The following is a 21892-nucleotide window of genomic DNA, read 5'->3' as shown; positions in this document are numbered from 1 at the left end:
GGGATATAAGAGGGGGACACAAATTGAGAGAGAGACGAATAGGGAGAGAGAAGGGTGAATAAGGATGATGGGATGGAGAGAGAGAAAAGGGGAAGAGAGCAAGGGAGAAGGGGGGAGGAGGAAATAGGGAAAGACGGAGATATATAGAAAGGACGAGGTAGGGAGGAGAGAGAGAAATTGATAGAAAAATAGGGAGAGACAGGCTAGGGGGAGGGAAAGGGGGGAAGTATGGGGAGAGGAAGAGATATAAATAGATAAGGAAAGAGAGAGAAAGAATGTGAGGGGGTACATAGAGAAGCAAGAGGCGGGGGCCTTAGCCAAGGGGAGAGATAGCTCAATATAGGAAGGAGACGTAAGGATAGATAGAGAAATGTGTAAGAAAATATAATGAGATGATGACGAAAATGAGGAAGATAGAGGGAAAGTGAGTTGCGCGGATCAGAGAGAGATAGAGAGAGAGTGAAACAAAGAAGGAAGATGGAAAAAGAGTGTGTATAAGTTATATCGCACAAAAATGCTATTTAACATGTGCATGTTATTTAATGTGTGCCAAAGGATGAAGAGTGAGAGGGAGTGACTCAATGTGACAAATGTCCATGGTATATAACACATGCACGTTATTTAAAGCATGCATGTTCTTTAACACATGTATGTCAATAATGTCACACCCATATGAGTAACACATAAGCACTATTAATTTCAAAAAATATCTGACATGAACAACTTTTTCAATCATGTGGTGAATGAAGTGGCTTTTCAGATTTAGATTGAAAAATTTCTTAACGATTTTGTACATATTCTACATATTCATTGCTAATAAAGCTAGACACTTTTATAGAGATTGTTGTACATATTCTAAATAAATATATTTTCTAACTATTATTATTATTATTAAAGACATATATCAAATTTATTAAAAAAGACATGGTTTTTATTTTATTTTTGTTATAACATTATATTGGTTTGGAAAAGAACCCCCATTAGAATTAGAATAGATGAACTTCCATGCAGTGAAAAAAGACCTTCAAAGTGAGCTTTAAAGTCGACCATCATCTTAGGGCTTTACTATTTTTTTTAGTTTATAAAAAATATATACAATCAACATTAAAAATATGTACTAATGTAAAAGATCCATGGGTGAAAATTCCATGATTTAGATAAGGAATAGACGGTTGAATTTCATGTTATCTCACAGATTTGATTTCCTAAAAACATGACAAATCAATAATTAAAATAAATATCCTATATTTTTATAATGTGAAGCAACAAAAATTTTCAATAAAATATTACATAAACGCAAATTTATCGCTATCCGCGTGAGAGGAACCGACGACCAAAACATTGAATCCCTCCGCAATTCTAAAATGCACTGCACATGCGTTTCGGTGCAAATTTACGTGCCGTGGCAAATTAAAATTGAAGGACCTGACGTGTCATCTCCCTATCTCCGTTGACTGTCGCGTCAATGACATTTATTCTGTCAATTTGTCAATCGCTGGCTTATTCCCAGTAAGAAATTTATTTATATGCCAGCGATTGACAAATTGACAGTAACAAATGTCATTGACGCGGGAGTCAACGGAGATAGGCAGATGACACGTCAGGTCCTTCAATTTTAATTTGCCACGGCACGTAAATTTGCACCGAAACGCATGTGCAGTGCATTTTAGAATTCCGGAGGGATTCAATGTTTTGGTCATCTGTTCCTCTCACGCGGATAGCGATAAATTTGCGTTTATGTAATATTTTATTGAAAAATTTTGTTACTTCACATTTATAAAAATATAGGATATTTATTTTAATTCTTGATATGTCATGTTTTTAAGAAATCAAATCTGTGAGATAATACGAAATTCAACAGACTATTCCATATCTAAATCATGGAATTTTAGCCAGTGGATCTTGTACATTAGTACATATTTTTAATGTTGATTGTATATAAAAAATGTTTAATGTTGATTGTATATAGTTTTTATAAATAAAAAAGCATAGTAAAGCCCTAAAATGATGGTCGACTTTAAAGCTCACTCTGAAGGACTTTTTTTGACTGCATAGAAGTTCATCTATTCTAATTCTAACGGGGTTCTTTTCCCAACCAATAAAATGTTATATCAAAACTAAAATAAAAGCCATTTTTTTTAATAAATTTGATATATGTCTAGAAAAAAACATTAATAATAATAATTAGAAAATATATCTATTGATAATATGTACAACGATCTCTATAGACGTGTCTAGTTTCATTAGCAAAAGCTATTTTATTCACCACATAATTGGAAAAAGTTGTGCATGCTAAATATTTTTTTGAGATTAATAGCCCAGTGCGTTACTAATATGGGTGCACATTATTGATATACATGTGTTCAAGAACATGCACCTTTTAAATAACATGCATGTGTTATATGCCATCTTGAAAGCTATTTCATTCACCACATAATTGGAAAAAGTTTTTCATGCTAAATATTTTTTGAAATTAATAGCGTTGGTGCGTTACTAATATGGGTGCACATTTTTGACATACATGTGCTCAAGAATATGCATCTTTTAAATAACATGCATGTGTTATATTCCGTGCACATTTTGTCACATCATTTTCTCTCACTCTTCATCTTTTTGTACACATTAAATAACATGCACATGTTAAATATCATGGATGTGTAATATAACTTATACACGCTCTTTTTCTATCTTTCTTTTTTGTTTTATCTTCTCTTCATCTCTCTCTTCTTCCTACAACTCATTTTGCTTCCATCTTCATCCTTTTCCTCATCATCTCATTCTCTTTGCTTACCCATTTTTCTATCTATCCTTACATCTCCCTCCTATATTGAGCTATCTCTCCCCTTGGCTAAGGCCCCCCCTCTTGCTCATCTACCTACCCCCTCACATTGTCTCTCTCTCTTTCCTTATCCATTTATATCTCTTGCTCTCCCCATGTTTGCCCCAGTTCTCTCCCCTAAATTGTCTCTCCCCATTTGTCTATCAATTTCTCTCTCTCCTTCCTACCTCGTCCTTGCTATATATATCCCTCTTTCACTATTCCCTCCCCCCCTCTCTCTCTTCCCCCTTTCTCTCTCTCCATCCCATCCCCCTTATTCATCCTTCTCTCTCTCCCTATCCGCCCCTCTCTCTCTCAATTTGTGTCCCCCTCCTATATCCCTCACTCTCCTTTGCTAACACCCCTCTCTCTCTCTTTCACTATTCCTTTCTCTCTTGCTCCTCATGTGTTTCCCTCCTCTCTCTCCCCCTTTCTGTACATTCCCTTCTTTCTCTCTCCCTCTCTCCTCCTCTCTCCCTCTCTCTCCTTGTTCACACAACTCTCTCTCTCTCTCTCTATCTTTCTCCTCCCTATCCCTATCCCTCTACGTATCTCTCTCTATTTTTCCCTATTCTCCCATATATTTCTCTCCCTTTCACCATTTATGTCTCTCTCCCCTTATCCCTCTCCCTCCTCTCGATCACTATGTGTCCATCTTTCTCTCTATTATTTCCGTATTTCCTCATTTCTCTCTATCTCTATTTTTCTCTATCTCTTCATTCCCCTATCTCTCTTCTCCTCTCTCTCCCCCCCTCACTCTCTCTCTCTCTCTCTATCTCTCCCTCTTTCTCTTCTCCCTATCCCCATAACCTTTTGTAAGTAATGGTATTAGTCTACTCTTTTATACTTATTTAAAATACCAATTCATAACTTTTTACATGTAACACATATATATTATTATAAGTAAATGCATTTTTTTCACTACAACATAATCTTATAAGTTTTTTTTGGGTAGATTAAATATATATTAAGTCAGTTTTAATATTAATCAGAGAACCTACTTATCCAAATAAATAAAGTTATCACCAAAATTGTATGAAGCTTAATCAAACTTAAAAATCTCATAATGCTCTATAATTTTCTTTCATAATTTAATCTCACCATAGAATTTAAAATTTATGTATAACAAAATCTAAACGTCATGTAATATAATATAAGATGTACATACATGTAATGAGGTTATATATACTTTGTCTTTACGTGGATGATCTACTTGGAGTTTAACATTGATGTCACCATATTCATCACCATGTTTCCGTTGCCCCTCTTTCTCCTCATACAATTTTTTTTTTTTTTCCATAAAACATGCATACATGTAATGAGGTTATGTGTATTTCTGCTTCACATGGATGTTTTATTTGACCCTCAACATCGATGTCACCATATTCATGGCAGAGTTCTCCTTGTAGAAATTAATGTGTACATTTAATACTGCAAATGAAATTTAGTAAATCACAAGATTTGAAACTACTCTACTAATCTACAGAAGTTGATTCACCATATAGAACAAGGATCGTAGATATTCAAAATGAAACATCACACATGCACAGAGATTTATCTAGGGAAAGAAGTTGCTCAAATCCCCTTACTATCTATATTGCTTTAATCAGAGAATAGAGAATAAATACATATGCTTGCTCAAGCTTGAGCACATCCTGAAAGTGTATAGTTTATCTACCTACCTGACTGACTGACTCTAGACAACACCTATACAATTTTTAATCCCTCTAAACTCCTATTTCCTTACATTGTTCCCTTGAAAAATCGCACATATTTTTTTAGGAATTTCCCACCATGGAATTGTGAAATTGCCTTAGGTGCTTCCTGTGATTGCATGCACAACCTATACACATTGGAATATGCTACAACTGATAGCATATTTCCTTGGAATCTCCATCTCAACTAGGTCACTCGAATTCTCTGCCTGCAACAATTATTTTGAGCCGATTGATCAGTCAACTGGTTGATCACTAAATGTGGTTGAAGTTCCACTTCCAAAACTTGACCTCCACTAGTTATTCTGACAGTTAGAACTACTTTAACCGACAATAACTCAAATTAACTAAAAAAAATTCCTACAAGTTAGCAATCAAACATACTAAACTAAACACAATCTCCCCCAACTCGAATTAACTGAGTTAATTGAGTGACAAGTGTCATGTCACCTCAGTTAACTAACTCCAAGATTTTTGGTGAAATAGAAATTCGAATTTTCTCTAGTTTGACCAAGGAAAAGTCAAACTGATATTTATTGCTGCATTTTGAACACTCCCTCTTAAAAAGAAAGGCATTGCCAGCCACCCCTATCATGCACCTATGGAACTTGATCTCTCCTCTTGATAAGGCCTTTGCAAAAATATCAGTGTCTCGTTCCTCTATTGGAATGTACTGCAACACCATAATCTACCACTATACAAAATCCCATAGATAGTGGTACCAGATATCAATATGCTTGGACCAATAGTGAAAAATAGGATTTTCAGAGAGTTTGATGCAACTCTTATTATCACAGTGAATCACAGTAGGATCCATCATTTGACCAAACAAGCCAACAAGTATCTTCTTCATCCAGATCACCTCACATGATTGCTGACTTGTAGCCATGTATTCTGCTTCCACTGAGCTAAGTTCCAATGATATCTACTTCTTTATGTACCAAGAAAATGTTGCATACACAACATTGAAAATTCCACCTGATGTACTCTTACAACCTGATCGACTTCTCGCCCAATTTGCATTGGTTAAGCAACAAAACTTCACTCCCTTTATTCATCTATACCAAAGTACAAACTACATAGTTCCTCTGAGGTACTGTAGAACATGCTTATCTGCCCTCCAAAAAATTTTGGCTAGCCTAACCATATATTGACCTAGCTCCTTGGCTGCATAACACGTATCTAGTTGTGCTTTCACAAGATACATGAGTGAACTAACCAACTATCGGTAAATAATTGCATCGACTTCCTCACCTGAAGTGGCATCCTCTTTCCTCCAGTTGGTCGCTAGAGGAGTTTCCATCAATTTGCACCTATGCATGTGGAAGCTCTGAAGTATATCTTTGGCATACTTGACTTGAGATACAAATAGTTCCTCATAACCTTGCCATACTTCCAATCCAAGTAACTAGTGCATGAGACCCATGTCCTTCAACTCAAACTCTCTCGCAAGATCCCCCTTGCAAGTTCTGATTAGAGGCTCATCACAAGTCAGGATCAAGTTGTCGACATATAAAATAATAATCAATAATTTACCTTCTACCAAAATATGATAGAGGTTTTCATCCGCTTCACTTTTGGTGAAGCCCAAACCAGTGATATAGTTATCGATCCTGGTGTACAAAGCAAAGGGTGCTTGCTTGAGACCATACAACACTCACTTCAGTCTACACACATGAGATTCTAGATCAAAAGTATCAAAACCTTGTGGCTTCTCAATATAAACCTCCTCCTAAATAATTCCATTGTGAAATGTAGTTTTCACATCCATCTACTGGATCTTGCATCCCATACCTACAAACAAAGAAAGTATTTATTAGATGGATAAGTACATTGCTACAGGAGCAAATGTCTCCTCATATTCAATCCATTACACCTAAGAGTACCCCTTGGCCACAAATATGACATTGTATTTGTCTATGCTTTTGTCTACTTCCCACTTCACCTTGAAGATCCATCTTGAAACCACAACTAAGTTATGATTTTTAAGCATGTGGCATTGACTAGTCATGGTATTGCCCCATGATATTGTAACAAGGGTTTTTTGTAAATTATGAAGCACCATAATAAAATTAGGCGAATCTTCATAATTAAGAATTTTGTTATGTATATATAATAATAATAATAATAATAATAATAATAACAATAATAATAATAAAGTTATAATTTAGTTTACATGGATATAAAATTTTATTTTGGAATAGATGTTCTAAAACTTTAAGCCAGTTATTAGTAATTAATACACAGATGGTGGGGATTTAATCTCCACATAATATTCTAAGATATTCATAGTAGTATGCACAAATCAAATATTTTTTTACAAGTTAAGAATCTCTATAGTAAAACATGAATATATCTTCATGATGAAGAATCTTGTTACAAATTGTTTTTATTCTATATATGTTTATTTTTTATATTAATTATTTTTATAATTAAGAATGATAGTTTAAAATAGAGTTATAATTTAGTTAATTTTTATAATTTTTTAATTTTAGTAACCTTAAATAATGAAGTAAGTATTTTGGTAGTAAGTGTTTTGGTGCTTATTACGGATTCTCGCTTATATCGTTTATTAGTTATTTAATTTATATGAATTGCCTAATTTTTATATTCTTTCATTTTTAGCAACATATATCATGGAATAAATATTAATATTTATTATAAAGCAATACTTCCAACATTTACTAATAATTTAATTTATATAATTGTATTAATAGGTAAAGAAAATAAACTAAAAACAATTAAAATTATTTGATATAAATTTAAATTAATATAAATTTAGAGTAATTTTAATTTTAATTTTACTAGATGGGAGTTTAATTTTAATTTTATATGCAACACTGTAATCAAAATGCTTTTAACTTGAATCAGTAGCCCATGCCTTTTATTCAAACCACACATATATGCTACGATCTTAATAAAACCACGCACATAAGTTACTTACTCAATGCCCTTAGTTATTCATTTAGAAATTGAAAAGAAAAGGTTTGAGAATATATGCAAGTATACATGTATTTGGAATAGATAAGATAAGTAAGGAATATAAAAGACAAGTAAGCAATAGAAATGATAAAGTTTTTGGGTTAAACTTAAAGATTTTATTGAAAATATTTTGTCAAAAGAGGGACTCATTAGAAAGGCCTTCGTGATAGCCAAAAAATTTATTTTGTGTTTATTTGTGATTTGATAGATAAAATTTTAATATAATATATTTATTTGAGTTGATGTAGAGGGGTTAGAAGAAATAGTAGTTTATTATTTTTATCCAAATTTAATTTCATGAAACATGATGAACTTTGTTGTCATAATTTGTTTTATTGAGTCTTAAAATTTTCATAAAAATAAAAAAAAAAATTGTATATTTTTCATTTAAAATATAATAAAATATATTACAAAAAGAGAAATTAAGTTATAATATATTTTACAATTAATTATAAAAAAACTATCAGAAATTAATATAATGTAATATGAAATTTAGAAATTGAAATAGAAACTATATATGTGACAATATTTAAAATAAAGAAATTAAATTAATCAAAAATACATTTTCAAAAACAAAATATTCATTTTATCTATTAATTGGACCAAGTCTTTTTCTAAATAACTTTATAATATAATTTAATAGGAGATATAAACTATATAATAATGTTGGGAAATTTTGCTTTTTAAGTAGAACAATAATTTTTTGGAGAATTGATAGCTTCAAAAGTATGATTATTTCATAAATGTAAAAAATAATGAAGAACCCATGTGATACAATTATTTCGTAAATGCCAAAATAAACACAATTTCGACCATTATCAACTATTCCATAAATTCCACAACAATCGCACATTTGACCACTACCTCATGCTAATCCCATGGCTCTAGGAAAGCCCTCATAGGAATTGAATATTTCTCAATGGTGAACAAATCCTTGATTTCGACCATTGGCTTCAACAACTTTGGGCTTAAAAAAAGAGGACATGGGGGTTATGGCTTAAAAGAGGAGGATGTGTGGTGCGCTTTAATCCACTTATGTCTACATTCACAAACCCATTTAATATGCCCCCGTGGGTACAAACAGACGACCGACCACCACCATAAGGTGTCTCAAGCTCTAGGGTATCCCTCATGGGAATTATATCTTACCCAAGCAATGTTGGATCCTTTTAAAATCAATATTAAATATTGAAATTTTTTATATTTTAATTTGAAATTTTACTAATATATAAATATTAATAAACATATTTATTTAGTATAATTTTAATTGGTGAATTATTTAAAATATTAATATAATTATTAAGTTGTAAGGCGTCCCCTTTGAGAGGAACTTCCCTCTTGCCCTCCTGTCATCATTCTACACCATTGGATTATATGTTAAACGATGGGAGGATGTTCAGCCGTTGGATGGATCATCACATGCGAAGGTAGTAGGAAGGAAGTCTTATTAAACCCTAACCCCCTTACATTTAGTTACAATTTCTATATGCAGATTAATATTCTAGAGATGTTGCATGGAATTGATGAGTCCACTAGGTTGGTTGGCCAGAACTTTGAAGATGCCTTAAGGTTTCCAGACATGTTCTGGGATGTACATTAAATTCTAGAGACAAATGAGGGAAGATAAATTATCTCCAAATGGAATCTAGAGTCACTCGTGCTCACCTTGATAGGTAAACCCTTGTGATAACGATATTTTTTCCCTGATGTGTTCTTTTATAGAACATTTCTCTTGGTAGTAACTTTCCCTTATGGCCTTAGTGCTATAATTTGAAGGTACCTACCTGTCCTTGCTATTGGCAAAATTATTCCAAGTTTAAGTGCAAAAGGCACATGAACATACATTTTTCAAGGTTCTAACTTGAGCCCTATTGGGTGATTACATGTTCCATCTACTTAAACCCTTCCTTCACTATAGATTTTCCATGGTTTAAAGAAGGGTTTTCTTGGCCTCGTATGGAATATTAGGAACTGGATGATAAAAGAGCAACAGTTTGAAAGAGATCACCTAAGGCCATATAGCCATTAAAAAAAAGTGTTAAATCTGGTAGATTCATTCCTTGAAGTGTCAAGTATTGAGTAAGAGTTGGAGTGGTATAGAAGATGAAAAAAACATGGAGTCAAATGCAACGCCAATTTCGACGATATATTCCTCATCGGGGAAGAAAACAGCGGAAGTGCATTCCAGGATACAGGTAGGAGGAAGTCAAACTACCCACTTTAGCATTGAATCTAGATGGATCAAGAACAACATCAAGAACTCTATCAAAGTTGGCCCCCTCAATTTTTTCCCATATAGAAAAACAACAAAAAACTCTCTCTTTCTTTGGAGGCAAAGGAAAATGTGCATAAAAGAGTTGAATCATTGAATTTATCATCAAATCACATTCAAGGCCTAAAAATAAAAAATACTGAAAAAGATCTAGAAATACTCAGGGCACCACATCGATATGTACAAGAAAATGATATGACAAATGCATTGCAACAATGGATATATGGGATATATGGATCAGCTAAGTAGTACCCACTTATGTCTTTTAATAAACCAAGCAATCATTTGTTAACCCCGAAGAAAGGGTCATCTAAAAATAATTAGTTTAGTCAACACGCAAACACGAGAAATTTTCATGGTACAAATGACTTTGTGGCATTAAATATGAATCTGAGCAGCAATTGCACTAATAAAAGTGTTAAGAATTTTTGGTAACACAAGGATGGATGGAAAGACAAGGAAGACAGGAAGAAGAAGACTGAATAGAAGAGAGGTTATTCTTGAGTTGGAGCTAAGGTGTTGTGGTGAAGTAAAATTATAAGTGCAGACACAAATAATTCCTCTAGCCCAATGGCGGGTCTAGCAACTAACAAGACATTCTATGGAAGATTTCCTTAGGTTAGAAGCAATTAAGAGGGCCTACCTCTTAGTACACTTATCCCATTTGTTGATGACCTTGCTTGCTCGCTCCAGCTATCTCCTGTTTCCTTCTTCGAACACCTTAAATAACTAAACAATAGAAAAAACAACCATGATAAAAGACAAATTGCAATTCAACCTACTTAACAAGTCAAGAAACATTAAGCCATAAACATGTGACATGAAACATTATGTAGGAAATCAATCGATAGTTGCATATATATTAAATCAAGAAGAGATTAAACCATTTCCTTGACGTTATTTTTCTCCTCCGACAAAACCAAGTTCCCACACATTTCTATTAGAATTCCATTATGGCCTCAACAATGATAGTTTTAATGATCATCCCTTTAGGCTTGAAACTAAATCTAATTCACACTTCTCCCTCACAAACAACTAGAGAGATACAACTATGAATAGCTTGTTGTTTACTCCAAACTTACTTAGCACTAGCACACCAACCTTAACAGTAGCTTGTGCTTGGGAAAAATGGAGGTTTATATATCATGAATGGATGGGAGATGGTTGCTCTTCTCATGGGAGAAGGTATTATTTATTGAGGTAGTTCCATCCTTTTAGGGGAAAGGAACTGAAACTGACATCCTCGACTCCATCCAGCTCAACCATTTACGAGACTTCCATTACGAAGCTTCTAGAGTTGGAAGCTTCAGCTCCTTATTTAAAAAACTTTCCAAAAGAGGATTGGCATGACTAAAACAAAGTTGAGTCACTCGATCGGTGCTAGGGATAGCGTTAATCCCTGCATATCGGCATGAGGAGAACAAAGGTTATCAACACTGGTCTTGTAAACTAGGAACAACAGAATATTTTTGGGAAATGGTGCAAAAAGGAATTGTTCTACTCACGAAGAGGGACGCAATGGGAGTTTCTTCATGAAGGTAAAGCATGTAGGGTTCACTATAGAGGTCCTCCAGGATAAAAGAACACGGAGTACAATGATAGTGAAAAAATTTTGTGTAACAGATGCCCCCTAATGTGTGAAGGCCAAACTAGAGTGAGGGATGAAATGCTTTATGAATCAGTGTGGGGAATGGGAGTCTGTCATAGGAAAACCTACAAGCGAGTACAAATACATATACATAACTGAAAAATCTATCAAATTCTAGATGAATTGTGGCATGGATGCAACCATCCAAAGAATGATCATGTAAATAGATCTAGGAATGGGTGCAGCCATCTGATAAATAGGATCATATCGAAACCAAGGTATGTTCATAGCTATCCAATAATGAGAAGGATCACATATGATAACTCATCGTATGGTTGCAACCATCAATTTGAGAGAGACGTGTATACCAACATGATCATGACACATCATCTTGCAACCTGGACTTTTGTAATCTCAGCCCAGGGTCTTGCGCTCCAACACGATCTGATCAAAGTACAAATTCTAACATTTGAATTGATGTGTTGACGTCGAACATGCTAGAAAATCAATTGATTACCAAAAAATTATTTGAACTTTTAACAAGCATGAGAGAAACCACCAATAATCACAAAGATCCTCAAGGTACTATCAACACAATTCACAGAATGTGAATAGAGGAGCTGAATTCGAACACTCGTGGAATCACCCAATCGAAAGCCAATGGTGTGAACTTGTCGTCGAGTGTGAAGAACTCACCATAAGGGCATGCAAGCTCCGAGGTAATAGAAGGGAGTCTCTCGGTCAACTTCCCGGATAATGAGCTGAAGTCGACAGGAAGCGAATGTGTCGAAGGAGGGCCATGATGTATCCCACATCATTGACACGAGACAAAGGGATGCAAAATGATTTTGGATGATAAAGAGAATTAGCGGTAAGTATAACTGCAGAAGGACAACTCTTGAACATATCAGTGACACAACTAGAAGTTTGGCAGCTTTTGGATCCATAGGATCAGTGGTCGAGATTACGTGGCACAGATATAACAGAAGGCACAAATAAATTGCCCAACTCAGGAAGGTCAATGATAAGAAGGAGGATATCCCATCTCGACAAAAGGTAGAAATTTTCATGTTCAAGAGTGGGCTTCTGACACAACTGATTAGATTTCCAAATTTCCCCCCACCATTCCTGGTAGGCACCCCAATTATTTTTTAAACAAAAAATTGAAGGGGATAACATATGCTTGCACTGTAAGTTCATCCTTTGGACGAATCCGACCTAGTAAGTTTAACGAGCCCTAGGAAGGATAAGCTCATGTTCATCATGGTGACGAATCTGATGTCGTTTAATATTTTAACGAGTCCGACAAAGGTGTAACTCAGTATGTTTTACATGTTTAGAGAGTTTTAAAAAAATATGGAAAAGGAAACTCCACATGGTCCCTTCTCATACATTTGTGTCTCTTGAGCCTGAAAAGGTAGAAAATTATGCTTAAGAGAACCTCTAGACCATTTCAGTCAAGGATTTTATTTTTCGTCAATAGTGCATTCCAACTTGAAAAAGGGGTAAATGTATACTAGGCACACGATGTTTCACATCTGTTAACGAGTTTGAAATGAAAAGGGCTCGGCTATTGTTTCGTGTTTAAAGGGTTGGAAAAGAGCTTGAAAGCATACCACCCATTTTATTCTCTTTTACGTGTCAAAAGGGAAAAATACTTGGTAATATTTTTATTTGAGATTTACAAGTCAAGAAAAGAGCTAAAACATGACTCGGATTCATCATCGAATGTCCATCACCTATTGCTGTGCAAAAAGGGTAAACTACATTATCCAATTCTTAAGGAAAAACAGGTCAAAATACTTAAAACACCCTAATATTTCATGAAAAATTGAATAAAAGAACAAAAAAGTAAATATTTTTACCATTTACTATTTTACCTCCTTGTGAAAAACGTTTCACCCATTTTTTCCCTAACTTTTCCGAAGCAGATTGCGGGAGATCCAGGAGGTCATTCGTCGAGCCGCCAATTCCTGGTAAGAGCCAAGGATCGAAGCTCCATTTCCATACCATTTATTCCTATTTTCAGACTTTTTTTCAATTTCTGAGGGAGGTTTTGGCAAAAAAATCCCCCCTCGGTTGGCTCAAGTTCCGAGCACGGAATCACGCTAGCCAAGGGTAATTAAAACAATCAATCATGTCGTCAATGAAACTATTTTTAAAATAGGCGCATCGATTCCGTGAAGAAGAAAAAAATATTTTTCCTCTCAAAACCACCATTTGAATCCAAATTTTACTGCCCAAAAATCATTATTGACTTGAATACATGGTTTTTGCTAGAAAGAATCATTGAAAATGGTAGACTAGAAAGAATGTGAGAACGAAGATGTGGACACTCAGGCACTAAATGATCCAAGTTGCCTAAATTCTTTGAGGAACTACGGGCTCCTTATGTTCTTTCTCACACCAGGGATGCGGGCTCAACCTGAGCTACTTCGATACCTGATTAGTCTCTAGGACATAAATCAACAAATATTCATCATTGGTGACCATGAGCTGGAATTAGGAACTTTAGAAATATATTTCATCACAGGACTACCTTGGGGGGGGGGGGACAATCAGCCTATATGGGTCACGACCGATTGGGGAAAGCATATCCATGCTACCTACCAAACATTGCCCTAAAGAACTGAAATCCAAGAGCAGAAATATTGAGATTTCCACTATGTGAGATCTAACACTAAGAGTGGTACTATTGAATATCAACAGAGCGACGGGGTCCTAAGAAGTGCACGAGGCTAACAAGTCGAAATTTATATATGCTATTGATTGTACAACACCGACGATATTCAATTGGGTGGAAGCCATGGAGATCAACATAAGATTCCAACTGAAAACAACTAAGGCAGGGAATCTGAAGAAATTTTGCTTTGGATCTATACTAGTGACCTTTTTCTTGGAACAGGTGCTGTTGTGCCAGTACCAGTTGATTAAGGTAGATCCACCATTTTCATGAGACACACAAATGTCCCGTTGGAGTTCTTTGATGCCTAGGATCCCTAGGGGCTAGCAGATGTCTTACATGCTCGCCTTCATTTCATGGCTACGATGACAACTAATCGTCGTCGAGGATTGGCCATAAAATGGTACCGAATTCCACAGAGATCTGGACATGCCGCTACCAGATGGGGAGGATCTCGATGATGAAGATAAAAAAAATAAAAATAAAATTTTTTTTGTGATTTTTTAATTATTTTTGATATATATGTGTTTATAACATTTTGTTTGATCAATGCAGATGTTGGACCAAAACATCCTGTCAGGATGTCCCCAATATCCAGGCGTGTCACCCGCTAGTTTGATGGTGCTCCATACCAGGAGGGAAGTGACAACGAGGAGGAGATCACGAGGAATCTTGAGGGGTTGACTCGTGGTATCCTAGAGTATGCCAAGGTGGGAGACATCCCGCACCAGTACCAGAGGCATACAGTGGGAGTATCGAACTGGAACTGCCAATTGATGACTCGTCTTGCACGAGTAGTTTCATGCTACCACAATCACCATGTTGATTAGTTCCTAGGTCTAGAATTTTGGATTTTTGAGGCCTGCATGCCACAGATATGTGAGGCCTACAAGCCACTGATGTTATGAACAAACATATATTTTTTTGAGGCTTTGATGTATCAAACATTATCACCACATATATATATGTCGTATTTTCTTTCTTACTAAGGTACAAATGATTTGTTTTGGCTTTTCACATGTTTCATAAATGTCTATCCAACAAATGATTAGCTAATGCATCTGTTAATGTATTCATGCATCTAGGAATATGATGATATTTAATGTAATCAAAATTTGTTTCTAGTAGACGAATACGTAGATACATTCTCAATATCTGAGGGTTTCTAATGGAATATTTCCCGTTGAGTTGAAGGACAACAAACTGTGAATCTAGGTTGAAAACCAACTCCCAAATGTCAAGAGCAATGGCTTTTGATAACAATTAAATGATTGCATTGTATTATGCAATGTTATTAGTTGTGTGACTTAAAAAAATACCATGAAGATCAATCAACTCAGCATGGGGGTCATAAATAGCCCATGCCACGTAGGATAGATTTTGGGTACTATAGCAAGCACCATCAACAAAACCGATGTGAGGAGTCATAGACATCTACAAAGCAGGCAAAACATAGAATACATGAAAGTTGTTTGAAAAATAACACACCAAACCACACTGCACAAAAATGAATGACACACTAATGTACACAAGTAACCATGCAAGATGACCTACACATAGTACTTTTTGAGATAAAGCCCGTTTTGGGGCTTGTCCAAGGGATCTCCTTCATAATCAATTAGCTCCTAGGCCCCTGTTTGAAAAATGCATTTTATAATGCAGGGCCCATTCCACATGCGTTCGAACTTTCCTACCCCTAGCTTATCATTAGCTTGATTGTATAGTAAAACCAAATCACCCTCAGAGAACACACGAGGGGAGACCAACCGATCGAAATGGGACTTGACTCACTTATTTTGTGCTTCGATGACTAAAGCAGCGAGACGACGAGTCTCATTGAACCCTTCTAAATATAAGGGGCGATCTTCCTAAGGTGATGTTTCAAGGAGAAGTTCGATAGCTAGCTTGAGTGGAGGAATTTCACATTCAATCGGTAACGTTTCTTCCAAACTGTAGACAAGTTAGAGTGGTGTGAAACTAGTTGCCTCATTGTTCGAGGTTCGATAACCCCATAGAGCTAAAAAGAACATGAGATTCCAATTTGAATTATGCATCCCAGTAGTACGCTGAAGCATTGTAACCAAAACATTGTTCATAGCTTAAACATGACCGTTTGCCTGAGGGTAATACAGGGTTGAGCCATCGTGGTACAAACCCAACATAGAGGTCATCTTAGCCACCATGTAATCTCAGAAATGGGAGCCATGGTCTGTGACAATGGCATGAGGTACGTTGAACTTGGAAATAACATGATTGAAAAGAAATTGAGCCACCTTTATATCATCTACAGTGTATGTAGGCATCACTTCAACTCATTTCGTAAAATAATCCACAACAATGATAATATAACCATGTCCCTTGGCCAAACGAGGGTTACGTGTAATATAGTCAGTGCCCCATTTGGAAAAAGGACCAATGGTAATGACGGGGTGTAGGTGAGTGGGTGAGACATTCATCTTAGGCTGGTAAATTTGGCATGCATGACTATTGTGAACATCAAGGATCCATTCCTTGAAAATGGATGACAAAAAATAACTAGCGCGAAGGATTTTTTCTGAGGTAGCATAGCCAGACATATGACTGCCACATGCCCCATAATGGCAGTCGTTGAGAACTCTCTCAGCCTCCTCGAGACTAAGACATTGGCGAAGAACTGAATCGACATTGACATTATATAAAGTATCACCAATAATACGGTAGGGTTGGGAGTGATGCCGAATCCATTGTCTATCATCCTTAGTCAATACGGACCAGAACATGGACATCTGGAGATACATGATGATATCACCGTACCACAGGTCAAGGGTGCCGATGAGGAAAGAGTCTCATCTGGAAGCTGTTCATATGCACCAGTGGGGAGAGATGTAGAAAGGAAGGGAGCAAACCAACTCGGAAAAAGCTAGTGACTTCTTAGATTTGGCAATGGTAAACACCAAATCGAATTCTTGTAGGATTAAAATTCATTTATAATTCTTGGCCTCTAGCAATTGAGGAGTCAGGATGTAGGTCATGGGGTTGCATTTAGAAATCATAGTAGTAGTGTGTAAGAGAATGTAGTGCTAAAAGCACTGAACAACCTATACGACAACCAAAGCCAACTTCTCGACATGGGCATAGCATGTTCATTGCCTTCATCATCGTCTTGTACCAATACCATAACAATGGTGGTAGGCGCTACAGCCAAGTAAAGGAAGTAATAACGATGATAATCTGAAGAATGCAGCAAAGGAGCATTTATGAGGATAGCCTTGAGGTCATCGAAAGACTTTTGGGTAACCTCGTCCCAGATAAGGGGGGTTCTCTTTTTGAGAAACCGGGTAAATCCTAAAGCTAGCCCAACATAATTGCGTATGAAACAATGATGGAAATTTTCTTTTCCCTGTAGGCTCTGGAGTTGGTGCAATGAATATGGAGGGGGTAAATTTAAAATGGCCTCAACTTTAAGCGGATCAAGGAGAATATTGTCTCTGGAAATGATAAAGTCGAGGAGTCATCCAGATACAACACAGAAAACACATTTATGTGGGTTCAACTGAATGTTGTAGTGTCTACATCAAAGAAAAATCTGTCGAAGATTGTCAGGGTGATCTTGGCACTTACGAGAATGATTGGGAATGTCATCCAAATAAGGCTGAATGATGTTTCAAATATCATGAAATGAATAGGAAATCACCTGCTGAAATGTAGCCCCAACATTTTTGAGGCCGAAAGGGGGCGTTTTATACATAAAAGTAGCCCACAGACAGATAAAAGTTATCTTTTCTTGATTGGTCGACGTAATGTTAATCTGGTTGTAACCAAAAAAACTATCCATAAAGCAAAAAATTTCGCTCCCAGCACATTCATCAATGATCTGATCAATGGAGGTAGTGGGGTAGTTATCCTTAGGACAAGCATGATTGAGATCATGGTAATCAATGCAAACGTGGATCGTGCCTTGTTTCTTTGCCACTAGTACAATATTTGATAGCTAATCTGTAAGAGGGATCAGATAAATGAATCCAGCTTTGAGAAGTCTTTTAAGTTCACCCTTGATAGTAACCACTTTCCTAGGGTGCACTAGGTGGAGCCGTTGGCGAACTGGCTTCGCATGAGGATAAGTTGGTATTTCATGTACAACGATGCTAGGATCAACGCCATGCATTTATTCATATGATCACAGAAAAACATCACATAATTCTTGAAAGAGATATGTATAGGTCTTGATCTCATCCGGAGAACAAGTTACCCTGATATGGACATGTTCAACGATACCAGGTTTGATAGAAATATTGATTGGCATCATTTGGGTAATATTACCCAAATTTCCTTCCAGCCATACTTCATTAGTCAGGATCGTGTCAGAAGCGGGAGGGAAGGAATCTAAGAAGAGAACTCCTCAAGAATAGTAGAGATGACCACTGGGTGAGGAAAGAATAACGAACAATGATGAGTATTGTTCCAAGGTGGTTCCTCGAGAGACATTACTTCCATGATACTTTCATCAGCAAGAAAAGTCTCAGCTAAGGGATCAGGAGATTCCGAAGCCCCAAGCCATGGGGATTGAGAATACGTACCTAGCGAAGTACTTTAAACAGGAGAATCATAGGATACAAAACTTAAGGCCGAAATAATTTCCACGCAATTGCTTTCAGCAGGACTAAGCGCTATAACCTTGCCCCAGGTATCAACAAGATCTGGTGAAGGTATGACCCAAGGATCAGATTTAACTGAGATCATGTTAACAGAGGCAACATGAAGAGGTGAGAGTGGAAAAATTCCCATCAAGGAAAAATATTTAAAAATACCTACCCCCACACTCTCATAAGGAGCACCAGTTTGCTTGACATACAGAACATTGCCATCCAAGGAGGAAGAGGCAAAGAAGGACAGTTGGTCGATAGTGGCAATCTTCCCTTGATGGGGAAAATGAATCACGTGGAATAAGGAGGAGGCTACAACATGCATGGCATGTGTCCAAATTCATTTGAGTAGAGGATATAATCTAGATTAGGACAAAAAATCTCTACCTCGAATTACATTGTCTTACCCTCCAACATAATGGAAAGGTTGGGTAAGACACCCAAGGATCACGAATCTCGTCCGTCAAAAGCTTCCAAAGTGTTAGGGGATTGGTTCAAAGTAGGAGGACCAATTTCCTTCTAGCAGGTGACTGACATGATGCAGGTAGAATGACCTTCATCGATGACAGTCCTATGAATGGTCTTCTCATTAACAATGACCTGAATGAGAAAGTCAATTTGATGAGGTAGGCGTGGACCGTGGTTCTCTAAATCAAAACATATCAAATTGGAATCAGAAGGATCAATACCGCCAATAGCTGACAACAAGGATTTCCATTGAGACAGACAAATTTAGAGTACCACGAGAGCCGACATAGCTGATGGCATCTAGGCCAAATCCTCAAAAATATTATAGTGCTAAGTGGCTCAAACGTTGGGATTATATGAGGATTTCCTTAGCACACATCGAGAGGGTGGCCGAATAGTGGAATCAGAATTAGGGAGATCGATATGAAGAGGGCTAGAACTCGAGGCAGAAGAAGAAGGGGTGGCCTCTTTCTCTTTCTCGACTGTCAGAGTAGGAGTTTGATAATCTTTTGATCTAGTAGCAACATTAATAGGCATACTCATCATGAAAACTTGATATCCTGAGGAAGCAGATGATTGAGGTTGGTCTACCATTTGAGTTTGCTGAGATGGAAACGCCTCTTTCAGGATAGCTGGCGTCCCTTGGAGAAAATGACTAACTTTAGATTATTGAGGACAATCCCTTAGTATAGTTATCCTCTTCAAAAATGAGGCACAGATACTTAGGCTTTCGTTGTGAAGAATCACCAGCAGATGACTTAGGAAGACCTTGTTTTGCGGCATCATCTATACCCTTGCCTTTTCCTTCCTTCTTACATTTTGAAGATTTATCTGTTGTGGTAGGTTGGATAGCATGGACCTCTAAGATTTTACCAGGGCCAGTTGGATTCTGGGAGGAACTATTGGAAGCAGTGTTTGAGACTAACTTCTATTTGGAAGAAGATTTCATAGGGGTCTCGGACATTGAACCAATTACGCCATCAATAAGAGGTGTAGCCTATGACTTCGATGCTATGGGATAGGATGATGGTTGTGGAGCATTGATTAATAAATCATACAAAGTTTTAGACTTAGAATAAACGAGATCTAAATACTGGGCATGAGAAATGGCTTGTTCTATGGTAACAAATCTGCCCATAGCTATATCGTGAGAGATTGAAGTGACGAATGACTTGGTAAACCATTCGGTGAGCAACTAATCAACAATATTGAATTTGATCAGGCGACGTCTGCGTCTCCATTCATGGATGTGATCAAAGATGTGTGTCACATTATCTTTCTTAAGTGATGTGAGTAAACAGGTGTCAATTTCATAATGAACTAGAAACTGGAAATGTGTGAGAAAGGCCATAGCTAAAGAGCTGAAGTCATGGTAAGTACTTCGAGGAAGCTCAATGTACCACTTGTTTGCAACACCTGTGAGGGTTTGTTGGAAAAGATGGAGATGAATAGAATCATTAATGTAGGAATTTTAAGAGCACCAGAGGTGATATTTCATCACATGGGCTTGAGGATCTTCTTTTCCTTTCACATCGAACTTAGGAAAATCACTTGGGATCTTGGACAGAACTAGAGGCTAGTATGGTGAATAAATAATTGGATCATTCGTGAGTCAAGACACATCTAGAAATTCTAGTGTGGCCAAGAATGACAATTGAGTATTAAAAGGAATTGGAGGTTGATAAACGGGTCCAACCGAAGGAGCCCATCAGTGGTGGTAAGGATTTTGGCCCCATAGTAGAGGGTTTTGGCCATATGGCATTTGATTATGCCCCCACTATATGTTACCTTGGCCGTAGGAAGGATTTTGACCTTGAACACCTTGAAACTATCTGGTCAAGGGTTGTTGATAAGAAATGTATGGGTTAAGAGGATGTTGAACCTGTTGACCTTGGACATATGGAGATCGCACCTATTGTCCCTGAACATACAGGTTTTGAACTTGTTGCCCCTAAACAAGAGGGTTTTGGACATGTTTTCCTTGCACATAAGGATTGTACACTTACTCCACTTGGACGTAGGGATTTTGGACCTGCTACCCTTGGAAAAAAGGATTCAGGGCCTGTTTCCCAAGGACATTAGGATTTTCGGCCTGCTGCTGTAGGACTTGACCGTGGCCTTGTCCTTGCAAGGGTTGACCCTCTTGATATGTATATAAGGGTTGTTGCTGCCCATGTTAGTTCTGCTGCTACAAGGGTTGGCCTTGAGGCTACAAAGGCTATCCCTGTGGCTGCAGAGGTTGGCCTTGTGAATACATAGGCTGGGAGGTTTGTAGAGCATATTGCATCTGTTGTTGCATGGTTTGCTGCAACTGTTGCGATGGTTTCCCCTGTAGCTGTTGTAGTTGTCCTTGCTACGGTATCATCTACGCTTGTTATTGCATGGATAGACCTTGATACAATAAATATCACCCTTGTTACTACAGAGGATGTCCTTGCTATTGCAAGGGTACTCAAACAGTTCCCGAATTTTTTTTGAACTAAATCTGGCCATAGCCACCCTAAAAATTCAATGGGCTAGGTTGAACGTACTACCCAGACTGAAGGACGTAAGCTGGACTGACCGTTCCTTGAGAACCATTAGGAATGTAAGGATTTCGGTACTAAACTTGAGCCTCATAAGCCTACTGAGAGTGGAAATTGCTTGACCTAGATGGACAAACACGATTTTGAACCTGTTGGTACTGGACATTGCTTGATCCAGCCGGACCAACAGGGTTTTGGATAACACCAAGAAGGCTAGTT

This window comes from Pinus tabuliformis, chromosome 6, assembly GCF_031772625.1.
Source record: "Pinus tabuliformis cultivar Carrire ecotype Pingquan chromosome 6, CPIR1, whole genome shotgun sequence".
NCBI classification, from domain to species: domain Eukaryota; kingdom Viridiplantae; phylum Streptophyta; class Pinopsida; order Pinales; family Pinaceae; genus Pinus; species Pinus tabuliformis.
The sequence above is the reverse complement of the archived record's forward strand: the minus strand, read 5'-3'. Positions refer to the sequence as shown.